At 34.1% G+C, this 18,217-nt stretch overlaps 1 long non-coding RNA gene across 3 annotated transcripts in view; it reads right to left on the reverse strand.

Annotated features, from left to right (window-relative positions):
- Positions 1 to 1,176, reverse strand: part of LOC306657979 — a 90,994-nt gene extending 89,818 nt beyond the window's left edge. For all 3 annotated transcript variants that reach the window (XR_013762936.1, XR_013762937.1, XR_013762938.1), the window contains exon 1: positions 1,025 to 1,176. This is a non-coding gene — a long non-coding RNA (uncharacterized lncRNA). The remainder of the gene's footprint in view (positions 1 to 1,024) is intronic.
- Between the last annotated feature and the right edge of the window lie 17,041 nt (positions 1,177 to 18,217).

An 18,217-nucleotide genomic window follows, 5' to 3' on the forward strand; every position in this document is an offset into this window, starting at 1 on the left:
ACATTTCCATTTAGGAATGCTGCTGTATTTTGTCATTGTTGCAAAGCAAAGATTAAAAGGGATAGAGGTTTGGTAATATTCATTGCTTAATAACGAAGAGTGTTTTCTATGGCTTACTTAAGTATCAAGTAGGTTATTTTTGACGAGTTTTGTCTGAATGCAAGGGAGTGTCAGAATGTGAAAATAGAATAATACCTGGTTAACTTAATTGTATTTTTTTTTTTTTTAAAAACCTGGGATAGAACCCAAGAGCATTAACCACTGAGTCACATCCTGGTCCTTTTTTTTTTTTTTTTTTATGATACAGGTTCTCACTATGTTACTTAGCACCTCTCTAAGTTGTTAAGGCTGGTTTTGAACTTGTGATCCCCTGCCTGAGCCTCCTAGCCTCTAGGATTACAACTCTGTGATTAGGTGTGTGATTAGTCAATATTTCTTTTGTTATCTTTTTTATTCATGCTGTAATGAAAATTATTTTTTCTTTTTTTTTGTTTTGTTGGGTAATTTTGACTGATCTTAAAGTTATTGTAGTTATTTATTTTTTATCATTGCATCTAGTATGAAAATAAAAAGATATGTGCAAATAAAATATGAAAATAACTTACCGTATTGTATATTTTTTATTTTATTTATCATGTTTTAGGCCTACATGAAGTCATTTTTATGAAAACATATTTAAGAAATAGAAAGCATTTTTAGATATTTATAATTAGATAACAAAAGCACAAGTTATTTAAGCCAACATATATTATTTAAATCTACATTCAAAATAAGATGGAATTCTCAAGGTCATAGCCATTCATGCGTTGAACACTTCACACCCAATTCTCCATATGTTTAGGGCAAAAAAATATCAAAGATCATGCACAAAACAAATGAATAAGTAAAAACGAACTATAGTTCGCTATGTAGAATCAATGTAAGAAGTTAGGATGTCTTATATTCTATAAAACTAAAATGACTGTAATCATTTGAACTGGATGTTTATTATTTGCTTCTTTACACACATGGAAAAATGACTTACATAGGATCTGGATTCCCCACAGGCAAGAAGGCATCATGGAGTGAAGAATCAATATGCAAAATGTCTCAGAATGGTTTGGCACATCTCTCCAGCCTTCTGCATTTTTGTCCTCACGCAGTTTCCTTTTAAACATCTGATCTATTCCTTTTTGGAGTAGGGGAATCTTCTGATTAATATGCACTGGGGCACCACATGGTTGCCCATCTGTGTGGGTCAGTTTCGAATCACTGATCAGGGCTGAAATTGAGTTGATATTTAGCCAAATAGCCAGCAACAATGACCTTCAAACCTGTCGTGGCTGGCTGATGGGCAGCTCTAGAGAATTTAATATGCTTTGCAGCTTGTATCTCACATTCAGGTCTGATTTCTAAAATGAATTTACTTTTCTTATTAATCTCTGCTTTTCTGATAAATAGCAGAGTTTTAGAAAGACTTCTTTCAGGTTTCCAAGAATAAACTCATTAGGTAATATTCTCTGAAAAAAAGTTACTTCAGTAAATCAATCAATCAATTAAATAATTTATATATTTATGCGGTTTGGGGAGAATAAATGCTGTCCTCTTCTTTCTCAGGTCAAGGAAATTATTCTATGTTTTCCTCCCTCCAAAAGCAGCTGACACACACCAATTAACAGCTGGGTACTTTATATTATCTAGATAGACAAAAACAAATAAAGAAAGTGAATCTATTTAAGAAGCAGGATAGATGACCTTTTAAAAATAAATTAAATTTAGTAAAATATGTACATTTTGTAAGTAATCTAAGAGCTAACATTTTCATATCCATTCATTTGCTTTCTAAGCTTCTGTATTTGAGAAAAAGATCTACAAAATACCCTAAGGCATAACAAAGTTAATTGTCTTTTCATGTTCCTGTAAAGAACGTTTTTACTTTTTATGAATTTGAAAGAAATACATTCATCTCTCTAGAATTGCTATGCATGCAACCAGAATAAATTGTGTATTGTCAAGTTAAGTATCAGATTATCTGCATGAAAGGAGAGACAATTTTGACACTTTCTTACATAGAAAGGTCATCAGAATCACCAATATTTCCTTATTCCTTACCTCACTTTTCTTTCCTAAACCTGATATCTAGAATGTTACTAATTCTTAGTGTTGCATGGGAGTCAGTGGATTAAAGAGGAGACATTGATACTGCCAGTTATTGGTTACCTTGACAAATCCTGCTTCCGCAAATGTTGAAGTATAACACCAGAGAAGGACAACGAGGCAAGTGTAGAGTAGAAAGTAAGAAACTTTATTAAAGGAGAGTAAAACAGACTTCTCTGTGGAAGAAGGGGACCCAAAGGGGGATCCAAAGGTGGAATCTGTGGGATGAAGTTCTGTCCCTTTTGTACTTCGAAAATTTCCTTGTTCTCCTGCATTCTTCTCCCTTATCTTGTTCCTTTCCTCCCACCCTGCATAGTGACTGGGAGATGTCTATGGAATGGCCAGGAGGTGAGCAGGTGGCCTGAAGGGCCATGGTTGGAGTGCTAGGCAGGAGGGCAGCAGCAGTCCAGGGGTCATTGATTAGTAGCTCTCTGTCTGCTCAGAAGTTGCTTCATTAGCAACCTTTTTGGGAGGGATAGTATCAAAGGTCTCTGGAGACATGAACATTCCAATCTCCCAGAGGCAGTTTCCAATTTCTCAAACTCGATTGGTCTCCATTTTCTCCATTCGACCTGATCACCTGTTCTATACTAACAGCTTGTCTTTAATTCTGGCTTCAACATCAGGGACAAGGGAGATTCTTGCTAAATTAGCCTAACAAGATTATTGCTAAAGACAGGCCCTGTGATCAGACATTACCTTTGGAATGGTGGAAAATGGTGAACTAATCGAATATTGAAAATGATCATGAATCAGATATTGAGGATGGGGGTTCTTGCTAAAGTGACTAAGCAGGTTTCTTTGCTAAAACTAGGTAACATATGGAAGTGCTCAGAAGGGTTTAGGAGAAGATTCAGAAGCCTGACTACATTTTGGTCCACCAAGGAATATTTGTCATAGGCAACATGATGAACAAGGAGAGGAGACAAAATGAATAATTACTTTTAAAACTTATGTTTGCATGTGGCAAAGATAATGTCAATTCATATTGCATTAGTCAGATGGTCAAGCTCAAAATTCAAGAGGAAGGGGAAGTATATTTTCCCTCTATGTGGCATGGCAATGGGTAGGAAGGAAGATAGTTGAGATCTAATATAAAACACCACAGACATTTGTCCTGATTACATATATTTTCTTCCCTTTTATAAAACTAAAGTTAGATTGAAAATTCTTAAATTCTAGGAACTGAATGGCATTTTGCCTTTATGAAGTCTGTTGATAGTATTTCATATCTATTTTTCAGACCCTTACCTAAGAATTTACAGACTACCTCTGTATATATATGATTGCCTACATTTTACCAAGACATCATTATGCTAATTGTAAGGAAAAATGCAGCTCAGCTCGGGACCCATGGTGGCTCCAGCCCTCCTGACAGAAGTGGCGTGCCTTACACCCAGTCTGAGTTGTGGTCCAACAATAGCTCCCAGAAATCCACGACAGACACAGGACCTCACGCAAGAGATTTTATTATGCGGATGACTAGTGGTCTGCTTCCGGGTTGGAAAAGAAGGGAATGAGAAAGATGGCGGTGAACCCTTCTCCCAGATATTGGAATCTCCTGGGCTGAAAGGAACCAATAGCAGAGGAGAATACTTGCAAGCTGACTGATGAACCAATAGCTAGCTAGCATGTTCAGACTGACAAGCTAGGATATGACGTGGGAAGCAGGAAATGGCTGTAGCGTAGGCCGGAAATTCCTGCAATGTAAGGGGTGGACAGAGCGACTTTCAGACTGGCAAGTTAGGTTGTGGTGCAATGGAAGGGGTGGGAGATTGGCTTTGTATTACACTAATTCCAAGTGAAACCTCCTTGTCTTTCCTAGAATATTGTCATGGCCTTTTCTCAGATCAACATTTTCCCCTTTATCTTAGGGCCTATACTCAACACACTAACCAAAATTATCCTGTTACAATTACTTGGATTATTACATCCTTGTGATCAAAATGCTGCAATTGCTGCTGTCCATTTAATGACATTTACATTTTAGTGTAAAGTACAAGTAATTTGCACAATCTCTTTCTTTAAATTTTTAACAAACTTTTTATAATCAAATTTGTCAGTTTATGAATACTTTGTACATTCTTGAATTTTCATTATTTTTGTATCACCTTTACCTTCACCAATACCCAGTTTGACAAACGACTATGCTGTTGAAATGGGATTTTCAGACTCTGCTTCTGTAGTGTTACAGCAGACCCCACCTGCCTGACAGTGCCTTCTTTCTGTGTTCTTACCTTGCAAATTCGATGAATGAAATTCACAGGTGAGGAAGAGTGAATGTAAAAGAGTAGGATTTATTCAAGTGAGAAGAAAAGAAACAGAGTTCCCACAGGGCAAGAGAAGATCCAGTGGGGGTTGCCCCCTAAGTGTACTTGTGTAGAGGCTTATATAGCAACTGGGTAGGGGCATAACTCAATCTCTATGCTAATCACTTCTTGGAAAAGTGCCAAGGATATTGCTCAAAACCTATGCAAAACAGGTATTATGAAAATGTTAAGGCTATTGGCTAGCCCTTGTATTTGTAGCCTTCACTCAGGTCTGCTTTTCCTGCTGCTCCAGAGCAAAGGAATTGGCTGGAAATGTTTGGAATATTTCTAATTTCCCAGAGTAACCTGCTCATTTAGAAAAGCCTCTGTTTTTCAAGAGCTGGGGTGAGGGGGCGGTGCAGGAAGGGCATTTCCTTAACTGTCTGCCTGTTTTACTATTAATCCTATCTTATTCACTGTCAATCTGCATTTTTATTGGTGCATTATAAGTATACATAATAGTGGAATTTGTTATGCCATATTCATACTTACCCATAACATATCAATCTTATTTCCCAGCAACCTCCTTTTCCCTCCCCTCTTCCCTTCCGCAGTGTTTACTATTACTGATCTTTGAAAGTGGACACTATGATTTCTCCTTCTACACTGACTTCTTCTCTTCCCATTTTCTTTTTCCACTGGTTCTGCTGCAGCCATTTCCCTCATCATCATCTTTCACACGACTAGGCACACACCTGCTGCAGGGTTTTTACACTGCTTATTCACCCAGCAGCAAAAACCTCTTTGCTAGAAATCTGTTTGTTCATTCTATGATTTAAGTAATTTTTTTTTTTTTTTTTTCTTTTTCGGTATCAGGGATTGAACCCAGAAGTGCGTAACCATGAGCAAGTATCCCTTCAGTATTAGCACAAAAAGACCCAAGCAGGACACAAACCTCAGGAATCTCAGCTGTTTATTCAGGAACAAAGTTTCACACCAGAACAGGGGATGCAGGGATGAAATGGCCCTGGGGAATTCACTTTTCTGGTTGAAAATGAGCCATTGAACAAAGAAAGGGACTGGGTTTATGTAAGTTCTTGTGAGGGGTGGAAAGGGACTGGGTTTATGTAAGTTCTTGTGAGGGGTGGTCTAGTGAGTATATCATTTTTCTTGGGAACTCAGGAATTTGAACTTTTTCGGTCAGGGGTCTGTGGGTAGGGTCTGGAGAGGATTTACTTTGAAGGAGATTAAGCCTTCTAGAGCCTGCTGCCTTAAGGGTGACAAATCACCTCCTCCCTGTCTGCATGTGGCACCTGGAAAACAGTCCTGGGAAATGAAGGCTGTCAGTGCATGACCTTCTTTTTCACTCCCTTCTCCCAGGGCACATTATTTTGGGGATTTTTTCATTTTCCTTATGTATTACCTAGGCTTTTTTTTTTTTTTTTTTTTTTTTTTTTTTTAAATAACAGGGTCTTGCTAAGTTGCTTAGGATCTTGCTACCTGGCTGAGGAAGGCCTTGAACTTGAGATCCTCTTACCTCAACCTCCAGATTCACTGGCATTGCAGTCTGCACCACATTTCCTTGTTTCCAAATATTTGCTTAAATACTAATTTCTCAGTGACATTTGCCCTGCATCCCATCCAAATTGCAGTCAAACCCATCACTAAACACTCCTCCATGTGCTTCACAAGTTTTATTATTTTTTTCATAGCACTTATTGTAGAGTTCATTATTCATAATGTTTATTATTTAATATTCTCTACAAAAATAGGAGTTTTGTCTATGATATTGAAGCCAGAATTAAAGACAGGCAGTTAGTGTAGAATAGGTGATCAGTCAGATGGAGAAAATGGAGGCTAATCTGAGTCTGGGAAGTTGAAAACCACCCCTGGGAGATTGGAATGTTCATGTCTCCAGAGCCCTTTGTTACCACCCCTCCCAAAAAGGTTGTTTATGAAGCAACTCCTGAGCAGACAGAGAGCTACTAATCAATGCCCCCTGGACTGCTGCTCCCTTCCTGCCTCACACTGCACCTTGGTCCTTCAGCCCACCTGCTCACCCCCTGGCCATTCCACAGACATCTCCTAGTCACTATGCAGGGTGGGAGGAAAGGAGCAAGATAAGGCAGAGGAATGCAGGAGAACAAGGAAACTTTAATCTATAAAAGGGGCAGGGTGCTCTCACTTCTTGGGATACCCGAATATCAGCCATGGCCCCCTTCTCCTTTCAGCATTACTACCTTTAAATTAAACCTACTTCATGTGCTTGTCTTGGTGTGCTTCTCTTAAGTTCAAACTTCAGCATCTGAGGAAGCAGAATTCAGTACAGATAACCTGCAGTTATCAATATTGGCACTTGTATACTGTTACGTACACGATAAATACTAAGTTGAATGTTTTAATTGCTTGGCAATTTGTTTTTGGTTTTAGCATCACAACACACATTGATATATTTTAGCATGAGTAAATAAACTGCACTTTAGTATGTGTACGTTAGTATGAAACTATTTTAAAATAATTTATTATTTATTATATTAACATCTGGTTGTTCTCCTATTTTAATTTTAGAAACTCAACTGCAATTAAAATCTTTACTCATGTGTCTCTGAGTATGTCTGCATTTATTTCATAGATATCTAGAAATGGATTAGTTGAGTTACTATTTGTGTATATTTTGCTTATCCACTGATACCTTCCAAAAATTGTACTCTTATTTATACATTAATGTTGCAATACAGGTAAACTCATTTATTTTTTGCCATACCAATTTTAGATATTTAAAACCAGTTCATTCTAATAAACATATATTTTCCTACTGTCTACTTAGCATTTCTCTGATGACAAATATAGTAGAATCCTTTTTCATGTGTATTCTGAACATTTTTGTATTTCTTCTTTGAGTTTCATATTTATACCTTTGGATATCATCAGGACCTCTGTAAGCCATTGGGCACATTTGTGACAGTAAGTAACTGAAAATTGTTTTTCCTTATTTTTTCTATTCTTCCAGTAATATTATTCTGGTGACATATTATAACTCCATGATCAGATTTAAGTGGGACTGAAATCTTAAAGATATTGATTACTGACATTCATTAACATGACATTTTATGTAAATTTTTAGAGCTTATTTTAATTTTTCAATAAATTTACATCAACTTTCTCATAGAAATTTTGCATATATCTTAATAATTTCAGCCCTAAATTTGGTATAGATATTTTGTTTCCTATCTGCTAGCAAAGTATTCATCTGCAAGACATTTCTGATAAATTGAAAAAAATTCTGTCATACCTAATATATCTCTAAGTTTCATATTTGTTCCATTTTTTTTCTATTTATTGACACTATAGCAATTCTGTGTTTAAAAACAAAAACAAAACAAAAATCAAAACCTTCTCTTTGTTGTTTCAGAAGTCCTACGTTTTCACCGGGCAAATGCACCCCAAATATATACATGCAATACATTCTATTTTTCATGCTTTTCTTGTTCACTTTTCCAGATCTGGCCTTTAGCAACGTAATGCTCTAAGTTATTGAAGTAAATAAGAAAAAATGTGCTATATTCACCCAAGTGGAAATATTTCTTTTCCCTGAAGTTTCCTCACTGGTTCTTCATTCCTCATTTTCTCTACCCAACACCATCATTAATATAAGACAATAAACTTTTTTTTTTTAAAGTTTCACTTTACATTCTTTATTTTATAACTATCTCTACACAGGATATATATGTTGGCCCCCTGTGACTCACTGTGTGTACTACATGTGTTAAAGGGTAGATGCAGGCATAATATATTGCACCAAAAAAGAGAGAAAGAAATTAAAAATGAAAATCACTGCAACATACTGATAAAATTACATGAAAAAAAATTTGGGATACTCAAAATTAATTTTCATTAAAAACAGAAAAATTGTCCTAACCATTCTCATAATGGCCCATTCTTATTCAAAAATCAACTAAATGAACAAATGCATACTCTGGAGTAGAGTAGGCATAATATAATCAGGGAGTATCAACAGATGTCTTGCCTGTCTAAAAAAATGTAATAATAAATGTATGATAGACGATTTCAGAGGAAAGGAACTCCTGGAGTTGTTTGTTAAATAGCAAACAGCACTTTTCTCATGCATGATCTCCATACAACAATCTCACCATCAATATCGCTTTCTCAGACCATTCTATTTGATGAAGGTGGCATCTAGAATCCTGTTGCAGTTTCCTATGCATTACTATAGCCATTAAAATATTCATATATTTTATTTGTTGACTCATCACTCTTCCACATCATAAGAAAATAAAAAGAATGCAGTTTTAAAGGCAGACAACTTCGTGTTGCTTCATTAGTTCTTAACACAATGACAGGCACATATTAACAATTAAAATTTGGTGGATCGAAGGGGGAGGAAATAAATTTTACTCCTTAAATATATTGATGAGTTATTAAAGTTAATGACATAAATTAGAGCCTGTGTGCTTGTACTGCTCATTGTTACTGTAATTGTACAGTTCTAAACTGTGAAATCCAATGATCGGAATTTATTTTGACTTTTTTAGTCTTGACCAAGTACAAAGAATGTCCAAGTTCAAAATGAATGACTACGTTAAGCACTTATACTCCTATATAGGCAGAAATATTCTTTCTAATGGAAGTTCATCTTTTAAAATCACCAGTTCTTTAAAATCAGCAATCTTGTAGGCACCTAAAAAAGAAGAGAAAAATCCAAGAATCATAAGAAATATACCCAATAAGATTTCAAGTTTTAAATCATAAGTCACCCCAACTTCTAGCCCTTCATGTCAATATATGTGTTTTAGAGTGCATTAACAGTGCCATAATCCTCAACTCTGTTCTAAAAGATGAATTTCAGAGGAAGGGAGCATCATGGGATTGAACATGTGCCTGTGCTATTCTTATTAGATATCTGTACATTTACACTATTTTTAAAAAGATTGTTAAATTATAAATAGGTTGGTACAAAATAAATTTTTTGGTTTAAAAAAAAAGCTGATATACCACAAAACAACTTTTCAAAGTCATATTACAGTTTAAGTTTATTGATAACTGATCAGCATTTTTAAATATACTTTGAAACACTCTAAGAATAAGAAAATGCTGATATCCACTTGATAACCATACTTGGTTTTGATAGGTCTATCACCTTTAGTCTTTCAGAATAGATGACCTAATATGAATTGATTATTTATTCTCTCATCAAACAATTAGATAATTATTTTTCCCATTTACAACATGCCATCTCCTACATCTACATATATTTTTACTACTGACACACACATCATTATATATAATATATATGTGATTCAAAATCTGAATCTCTCAGTAAATTTGCTAAACCACTGAGATGAAAAATCAGTAAATAAATACTATTCATAATCCACACCCACATCTAATTATAACACATAAAATAAATATTATAACTATCCCAAGTTAGGCAAGATTTATAAAGAAAATCAAAAGAACTGAATGTGCTTATATACATATTCCAATAAAAAATATGTATATATATATAAAAAATATATGTATGTGTGTATATGTAGTGTGTGTGTGTGTGTATGTGTGTGTGTGTATTTCCAGAAAGAACCTTAAGATTTAAAATAAGGAATAAATAAGTAGTTCAACAGAAAAATAGGCAAAAAACATTAACAGGGTTTCATTCAGGAAATAAAAAAAACATAAATAGCTAATAACTTGTAATGAAGTAACTGTATGGATAAAGAAAGGTGTAAAAAAATGAGGCAATTGTTCATCTTCCTGCTAGGTCCTGTTAAAAAAACAATGTTTCACTATTTCAAACCTTACTTTATTTCACACTTTAATTAAACTTTCTCTTAATATTTTCAAAAATAGCAAGGTAATAGACGTATGTTCTTCTCAGGATTAAAAAATTGTAAGCTCATATACTGTGCATGGTTAACATGTCTTTTATGTCTCTTAATTCATGTATCCCCCTCTTCACTTATTTCATCTTGAAATGTAGATGAGAAACTTGTCCATGCAAACTATAAATATCCTACATTCTGGGCTTTACTGATTGTGTCCTTGTGGTTTATCATATATTTCTTTCTTTCTGAAATGAATCACAATACAGTAGTTGGATCTAGAAATTTAATCATACTCAAGTGAAAATGTTTTAGAAAAATACTTTTTATAATTGATATTGTGTTCCTCAATTAGTTGCACATTCCTGTAATCCCAGACATTTCGGAAGCTGAGAGAGAGGATTACAAATTGGAGGCCAGCATTAACATCTTACTGAGACCTTCAACAACTTCAAGACCTTGTCTCAAAATTAAAAATAAAAAGGAGTGGGACTGTATCTCAGTAGTAAAGTGTCTCTGGGTTCAATCCTTAATAAATAAATACAGAGAGAGAGAGAGAGAGACAGAGAGAGAGAGAGAGAGAGAGAGAGAGAGAGAGAGAATAATGTCTAGCTGCCTGTGATACTAAAATTATACACAAATTGATTGGAAAGAGAGAAGCCTAACCAGCACCCAAGTATTCCAGTTGTCCCATTAGAGACTCCAGACATGAGTGAAGAAGTCTTTGTTTTACTTAGGCACCAATGACCATGGAATTTTAATTATATGAGAGACCTCAAGTCAGAACTGTCAAGATGATTCTAGTCAACCCACAGAAACTATGAGACACAATCACATAATATTGCCTTAAAAAAAATAATAATGTTATTGTGATAAGCAACTTCTACTTAAACACATAGTAAGAGAACCCAACTTCCTGTGTTTAAATATTTCTTAAACACCCTGGGTGTACCTCGAAAAATCAACCATTTCTTTAAGTGTAAGATAGTCTCACAAACTTCATGTTTAGAAAAATTAGATAAGCTTATGTGGGTAAACTTCTTCTAATAGAACCTGCCAACGAGTAAAGCTCTGTGTTAGCAAATGAATGCTAATGCTAATGTTTTCCTTATAAACAAATTTTTACCTATAATAACATAAACATAACATGTATAAGTTAATCACACTTGTAGAATTGTAGCAGGCCCTTTTTGATTAAGGAATAATACATATACATATGAATATTCACTTCCATATAGTTTATTTACATAACAGGATCATGCAACATCAAAGGTCATGTGAAAATGAATGACAATATAGTAGAAGAAGTGTCAAATTAATGCAATAAATAAAACATCTCATCACAAACACCACAGCTAATGCTATTATAAAATTTGATTTTGCTTATAGAAGTGTTATATAAATCTTATTTATGATTTATCAAATATGTGTATGTTGAATGATTTCAAAGACAATGTCTGTTTCTCACTTGAAGGCCAGTTAGTGTATGTGGTCACAAATGACAAACTTTTCTGCTTTTGTTCAGATTTTGTTGTCACCCAAAGACATTGCACAAGATAATTTTGTAAGAGATACTAGGCCTGGTCAATAGGTTGTTTTCCCCACATTTTCTTATTTACAAATTTATTATATTAATCAAAATGTATTTCTATGTACCACAAATAAAGCATCTCTTATGATAATTCAACAGTTAAGTGGAAAACTTGTTAGAAAAAGTTCTATTTCACTTTCTTTTATAATCCTTTTCTCTTCTAGGATATAGAACTAGCATGAAATAATTAGTATTACCAATTTAAAATATAATTCACAATCACTATTGCAGTGTTAGCAACGTATTACAGATGGGGAAAATTTGATCACTTGCCTTTAAAACCACTTTGAGCTTTCTCTATGCTGTTAATATTAATATTAAAATTTCTATTTTTGTGTATTGGGAAACTTTCAATAGAGAGGAGCCTCTTTTCTTCTGATTACTCTTTGAGTGCAGTTATTTATAATGCATGTCTCACTGTTGTTAATAGTGGCTCTGTCTACTCACATTTTGGAGTTTTGAGTGGGACACTTTGATTCAGTGTTATGAAAAGTTAGTGGAACTATTAATAGTGGTAATAATAGTCACTTTGCTTCCCTCCATATAGACTCTAGTATCTGGGAAATGAAAATTTTTCAACAAGTAAGGACACTTCCCAGCTCCTACATATCTATGTGGAGCTGTTCCATTAGTCTAGGTTATGAGCCAAATTTATAGTTTGTAAAACTGTTGCAGTTATAAAATGGAATTAGTCTGAGTTTCTGAGTCACACTTGGATTAATTATGCCACAAAAAGAGCATTCAGTAGTGCTACAAGTGGATACTCCTATGAGTGAGAAATATTAATGTCAAACTACTGAAATTTTCATAATATGCAGAAAAATAAAGGTTGTTAATATCCAACAGTAAACTTCAGAAATTTTCTCCTTTCGTATCTATCATAGTACTTGTAGATAGGAAACAGTTGCCTCCAATATGTGTGATTTGAATTAGGTCAGTTTGTTGAACATTTTTAATTAGAAGAGGTTGTTAATTGTTCAACGATTAATTTTATTGACTCTGTGTAGATGATTTTTATGTGGAAAAACATCAGATGATGTTTATGTTCACAGAGTCAATAAGATTAATAATGACAGTTTTAGCTTTTATTTTCCCCAGAAACTTATACTTTTTGTCTTTTCTTATTATGTTAGCATATCCAGATAACTTTGAATAGATTCACTATTAGCATATATCCTTAACCATTACCTTTTGTGGGTGAGATTATGGGTTATTCATTTCTGCATTTAGAACATAAAACCCAAGTATTTACTTTTAAAATAATGATATTTTATTTTCACATCTGGATAAGTATTACCATATTTTAAATACTGAAAGATTTATTGAATGATTAAAAAAAGGAAAGAACAAGAGATAAGGCTAGCTTCTTGACATGTTTTCTGTGAAGTTATTTGTGCAGAATTAGTTCAATTTTCCTTCCTTAAAGACTTTCATTAGCTGAGAATTTATCCAACGTGTCATGATTACCTAGGATTTGATTTTGAAAATGAGAAACACTGGTATATAATCTAAATGATCTAGGTCTGACCTCAAATGCATCATACACTGGTACTATATTTTCTACTTATGTCATTAACGGAGTGATTTAAAATGTTAAGATATAAAGTTGTATTATTATAATGTCACTAATAAAGAAGACATTTATTTCCCAAACTTCAAATTTTAACTTTTAGTAAATTAAGAAGATAATAAATGAAATACTCTGTTTTGCATCATATATCTTTTTAAAAACTGTGTTTCTCTCTTCAGAAGGGTATCATAAATTCTCTTAAAACTTAATGTAATAAAATCCTCAGAAAGAACACAGGTCAGGTTGCTATTGTATAGTAGGTACCATCTGTGCATACTCTCAGTGCCCCCAGGCAATGGATTTGGAGGGAAACTGTAAAAGCCAGGAGAAGCACATGAGTTCAGTGACATGGTGACATGGTCACATAGTCAGTTTTGATCTTACATATGAGAAATTGGTTATTTTTTCTAATCTATTGCAAATAACAGTGTGACATCAAGTGTCCCTTTTGACAGCTTGTTTCTCCTCAAAAGCGAAAGATAATTGGGCTCATGGAGTTATACATCTGCCCATTCTTGCCATTCTACAAATGAAGTTCATAGTCACTGGGCCTAAGCTCATAGAACTGATAGAAAAATTGGATTGGGTGTAAAATGATTTATGCAAATTCATATTAGGAAAATAAATACAATGTACACATCTGTCAGCCAGAATCATTTGGATTTTGTTCACGAATATTAATAAAACTCACTTTTTTGTTAGGCACTATACTAAGTACTGAGAAAAGAGGATTATGTATCTTGAGGATCAAGCACATAAGTGATTGAAGTAGTCTTAGAAACAGATGGTTTAATAAAATTATTTCAAAACTATAATAAATACTACATGTATGCACAAGGGTCAATGAGAGAGGAAGGAGAGCTAGTTAACTTAGTCAAACATGGGTATTCTAAGAATGTGTACTTGTGGATTCTTAAAGGATGCCTAAGTGATAATGAGATACACGTGTTAAGGTAGTTGATCTATTATAACATTAACATTCCATGTTGCAGAGATGTGAATGTATGATATGTAGCAAGGGGTTACATGTAATGGAAAAATAAACTAGAAACATATGTTCAGTAAAAGATGAGGCAGCAAGGTAGATTTTTGTAGATATGGCAGAAGATTTTAATTTGGTGATAGTATCAGAATTCCTACCCAACATTTCTTCAGGGGCTGGGGAGATAGCTCAGTCGGTAGAGTGCTTGCCTTGCAAGCACAAAGCCCTGGGTTTGACCCCCAGCACCACAAAACAAACAAACAAACAAACATTTATTCAAGTATGTGTCATGGTCAGATTTATATATCATCAGATTCAATGATGGTAGGATGATGGAACATTGTCTTGAGGAGATGAAGCAGGGAGACCATTTGTGTTTATTTAAACATTTCTTTTTGTGAACTTTATAACCTCAGAGTAGGGAACATCCTATATATTTCCAGGCAAAGAAACTGTGTTAAAAAAGCAATGTAAAACAGGAATAGTTAGGACTTCAGAATGGGTGTAGGAGAAGCTTTAGTAATGATAACCTATCCCCCAAGAAGTGATAAGACTTAACAAAGTTGTGTGTAAGACCAACTGTAAGACTTAACAATTAAGAATCATTATTTATTCAAGGAAACCTGCTGAATCTTGGTTAATATTGAGAGTTAATGGCCATTTTTCATGCAAGTATTGCTATCTCTCCCCAACATATAGGAAAAAGATTAAGGACCAGAAGAAGCTCTTCTGCAGCTCCAACTTAATTAATTTTATTTGGAGTACAGTGAGGAAAAAAAATCCATACCAAGCACTGTGAAAAAGGAGTAGAGGTCTTCAGTAGCAAATAACTAGGGAAGATTAATATGGGAGAACTTGAGGTCGTAGTACTGGAGGGATCAAGCAACACCATGGTTTACCAGCCTTTCATCCCAGAGATCCAGTCACAGGGCCTTTCTCCAGTCTCGCTTGACACTGAGTTGTAAGGAAGGTGTGCACCAGTCTAAGACGAAATAGAATGATTAGCAAGGTTCCAGTGAGCAACTCAAACCTGGTTGAACTGAACTGAATGCTAAAAATAAAAAGAAGAAAGGAAATATAAATTCTCTAAATTTAAATAAAAGAACCATTGAATAAAAGTAGACTATTGGCCAAGATGACCTAGTTACCTCAATGTGAGTAACTTCAGTCAAATCTCTCCTGTCCTATCTCTTAACCTTCCTTTCATCTTAACCTTTAAAGAATCCAGAGGCTCTAACCCTTTTCATAGAATATTTACTTTTAAAAACTTGTAATTATAAAGCATTTTTCTGCTCATTTGGGACCTAAGTCTTTCTAAAAGATACTGGTGGGTTTTAGAACCCAAAGCAATTTTTCTCAAGGACCCAAGAGCCATCCTTTGAAATGCAATCATCACAAAAGATAATGGCCCTATTTTCCAGTCTCCCTAGGAGGGTACCCAATTTACTTCAACATGTAAAACTAACTTCCTGTCATAAATATAGAAGAAATTTACTTTTACTTTGGGTAAGTCAATTAGCAAAAACACATGACCTGTATCTCAACCCACTCCAGCTCTTAAAGAATCTCCTACACAGTGCCAGTTGGATCAGTTCAACTGGATTCTCTTACCTATTACATTAATCTTGAATAAATCTTCATTAACTGTTTAACCTTGTATGGTGCATATCTGCTCTGATACCAACAATTGCAAAAATAAACACTCCTGTTTACAAATTTTTAGTGAATATGTCAATTAGCAAAATCCTTCAATTATTTATAATGGCAATATATCACTATCAGATGTCATCTATTTCCATGCTCTTTGCCTCAATACCAGGTCTCTGTGGAATATATATATATATTCCTTGAGGCCAGGATTATGTTTGAGTTCAGTCAATGTGGAGCCCCAAAATGGTACTGAAGGGAGAAATCAGAGAATGATCAGAATACAAATACTCTGGATTCCTCCTGGCAAGCCTCCTTGGTTAGCTGTGTATTTTAAAGAAGTAATTTTGGGTTTCTGGCACCACCTCTATCATCTAATCTCTTTCGTTTTCCAATGTGGTAGCAATTATGGTTCCTATGCACCCTCTCCACACCTTTATAAAGAGTTCCTTGTTAAAAAAAAAAAAGAATTACATTATTAAAGGTTTCTTGAGTACTCGAAATTTGAGAGTGCCATTGGTTTCCAATATGATAATGACACCAAAATATTAAAAGAAAACATAAGAAAAAAAATAGACTGGGAATGAGGTGGGAGTATAAAGCAAAATGGAGTTAGGATAAACTTCTGAAATTCTCAGTGGTTGAGTTTCAAAATTTTAATAAGGTGTAAAGAATATTGAATCTGTAAATATTTTGTTTTAGTTATAGCAGGAGATTATGCACATTTATTATTTGTTTGGTTCAGTAGAAGAGAATGTCAACGTAATCCTAAGTATTTACTGACTGAAGAGAAAAATGTGATCATTTAAATAAATAAATATCAAAAGTCACCAAATTAATTGAAGATCATTAAAGAAAAAATCAGTACAATTGGAATGGGAATGATGTTATTGTGTAGGCTCAGTTTTATTACAATAAAAGTTAAGGGCTATTTGTTTTATACCAAAGTAAGTGTGGTAGAATATTTTTCTGTCTTTTATATTATCTATATTTTTCAAATTTAGTAATATATAAATTTGACACTATCAAATAGTTATTAACTAAGAATCAGAACTCAAAATTATAATCATGACAGCTAAGAAATGTATAAAAAATGTTTTCTTTTACTTGATTCCTGTTTGAGTTAACTTTCTCACCACTATGACTAAAAGAACTGACAAGAACAATTTTAGAGAAGGAAAAGTTTATTTGAGGCTCACAGTTTCAGAAGTTTCAGTCCATAATCAACTTCATTGATCTGAATGGAAGACAAGGCATAACATCATGGGAGAAAGATGTGGAGGAGGAAAGCAGCGAAGAACTTAGCCAACAGGAAACAGAGAAGAAGACACTGTAGACCAAGGACAAAATATATAACCCAAAGGCACATCTCCTATGATCCACCTTCTCCAGTCACAACCCTACCTGCCTACATTACCATCCAGTTAACACCTATCAGGGGATCAATGCACTGATTAAGTTAAGACTTATAACCCAATCACTTCACCTTTTTTTTTTTGAATGGTCTCACACATGAGCTTTTGGGGGACAACTCATATTTAAACTAAAACAAGCCCAAAATGAAAAGTAGAATATACGATTCATACAAAATTTTGTTTACTATCCCCTTAAAATCCACAATTTAAATAAATACCTTCCTTAGAATTTGTTAGGAAACATTAACTATTGCAGTAAACTTCACATTTTGGAGGCAAGTTTCGGGCAATTTATTTTTGTTTAATTTGGCTAATGTTTATACATAAAAAAGAAAGAAATTCATGAATTAATTTTTATATTCTTGTATACAAGATTGATTTTGAATATCTACACTTGAAAAGCTAAGAGACTTGAAATTCAAATACAATTATCAATACAAATATATGAATTGAATGCCAGGATTGTTATAAGCTTTGCATTTTCAAAATACACACACACACACACCACAAATACAAGCACATGTGCATGCACACATCTACAAACATGGAGAATGCACATGTATAGACACAAACTAAAATAAAATATTGACCATCTCTTATTATACTTTATAGTATATAATGTTATACACCTCATACTGTTTTCAATGTTAACCTAAGTATATCCTGTGCTATGGTTTGAATTTGTGTAATGACCCAAAGGCCCAGGCATGCAAGAATTGGTCCACAGAGTTGCATTATTGGGAGACACTGTGAACCTTTAGAAGGTGGACCTCCTAGAAGGTGATTAGGT

Source organism: Sciurus vulgaris (genome assembly GCF_902686455.1).
Source record: "Sciurus vulgaris genome assembly, chromosome: 3".
In the NCBI taxonomy this organism is placed as follows: Eukaryota; Metazoa; Chordata; class Mammalia; order Rodentia; family Sciuridae; genus Sciurus; species Sciurus vulgaris.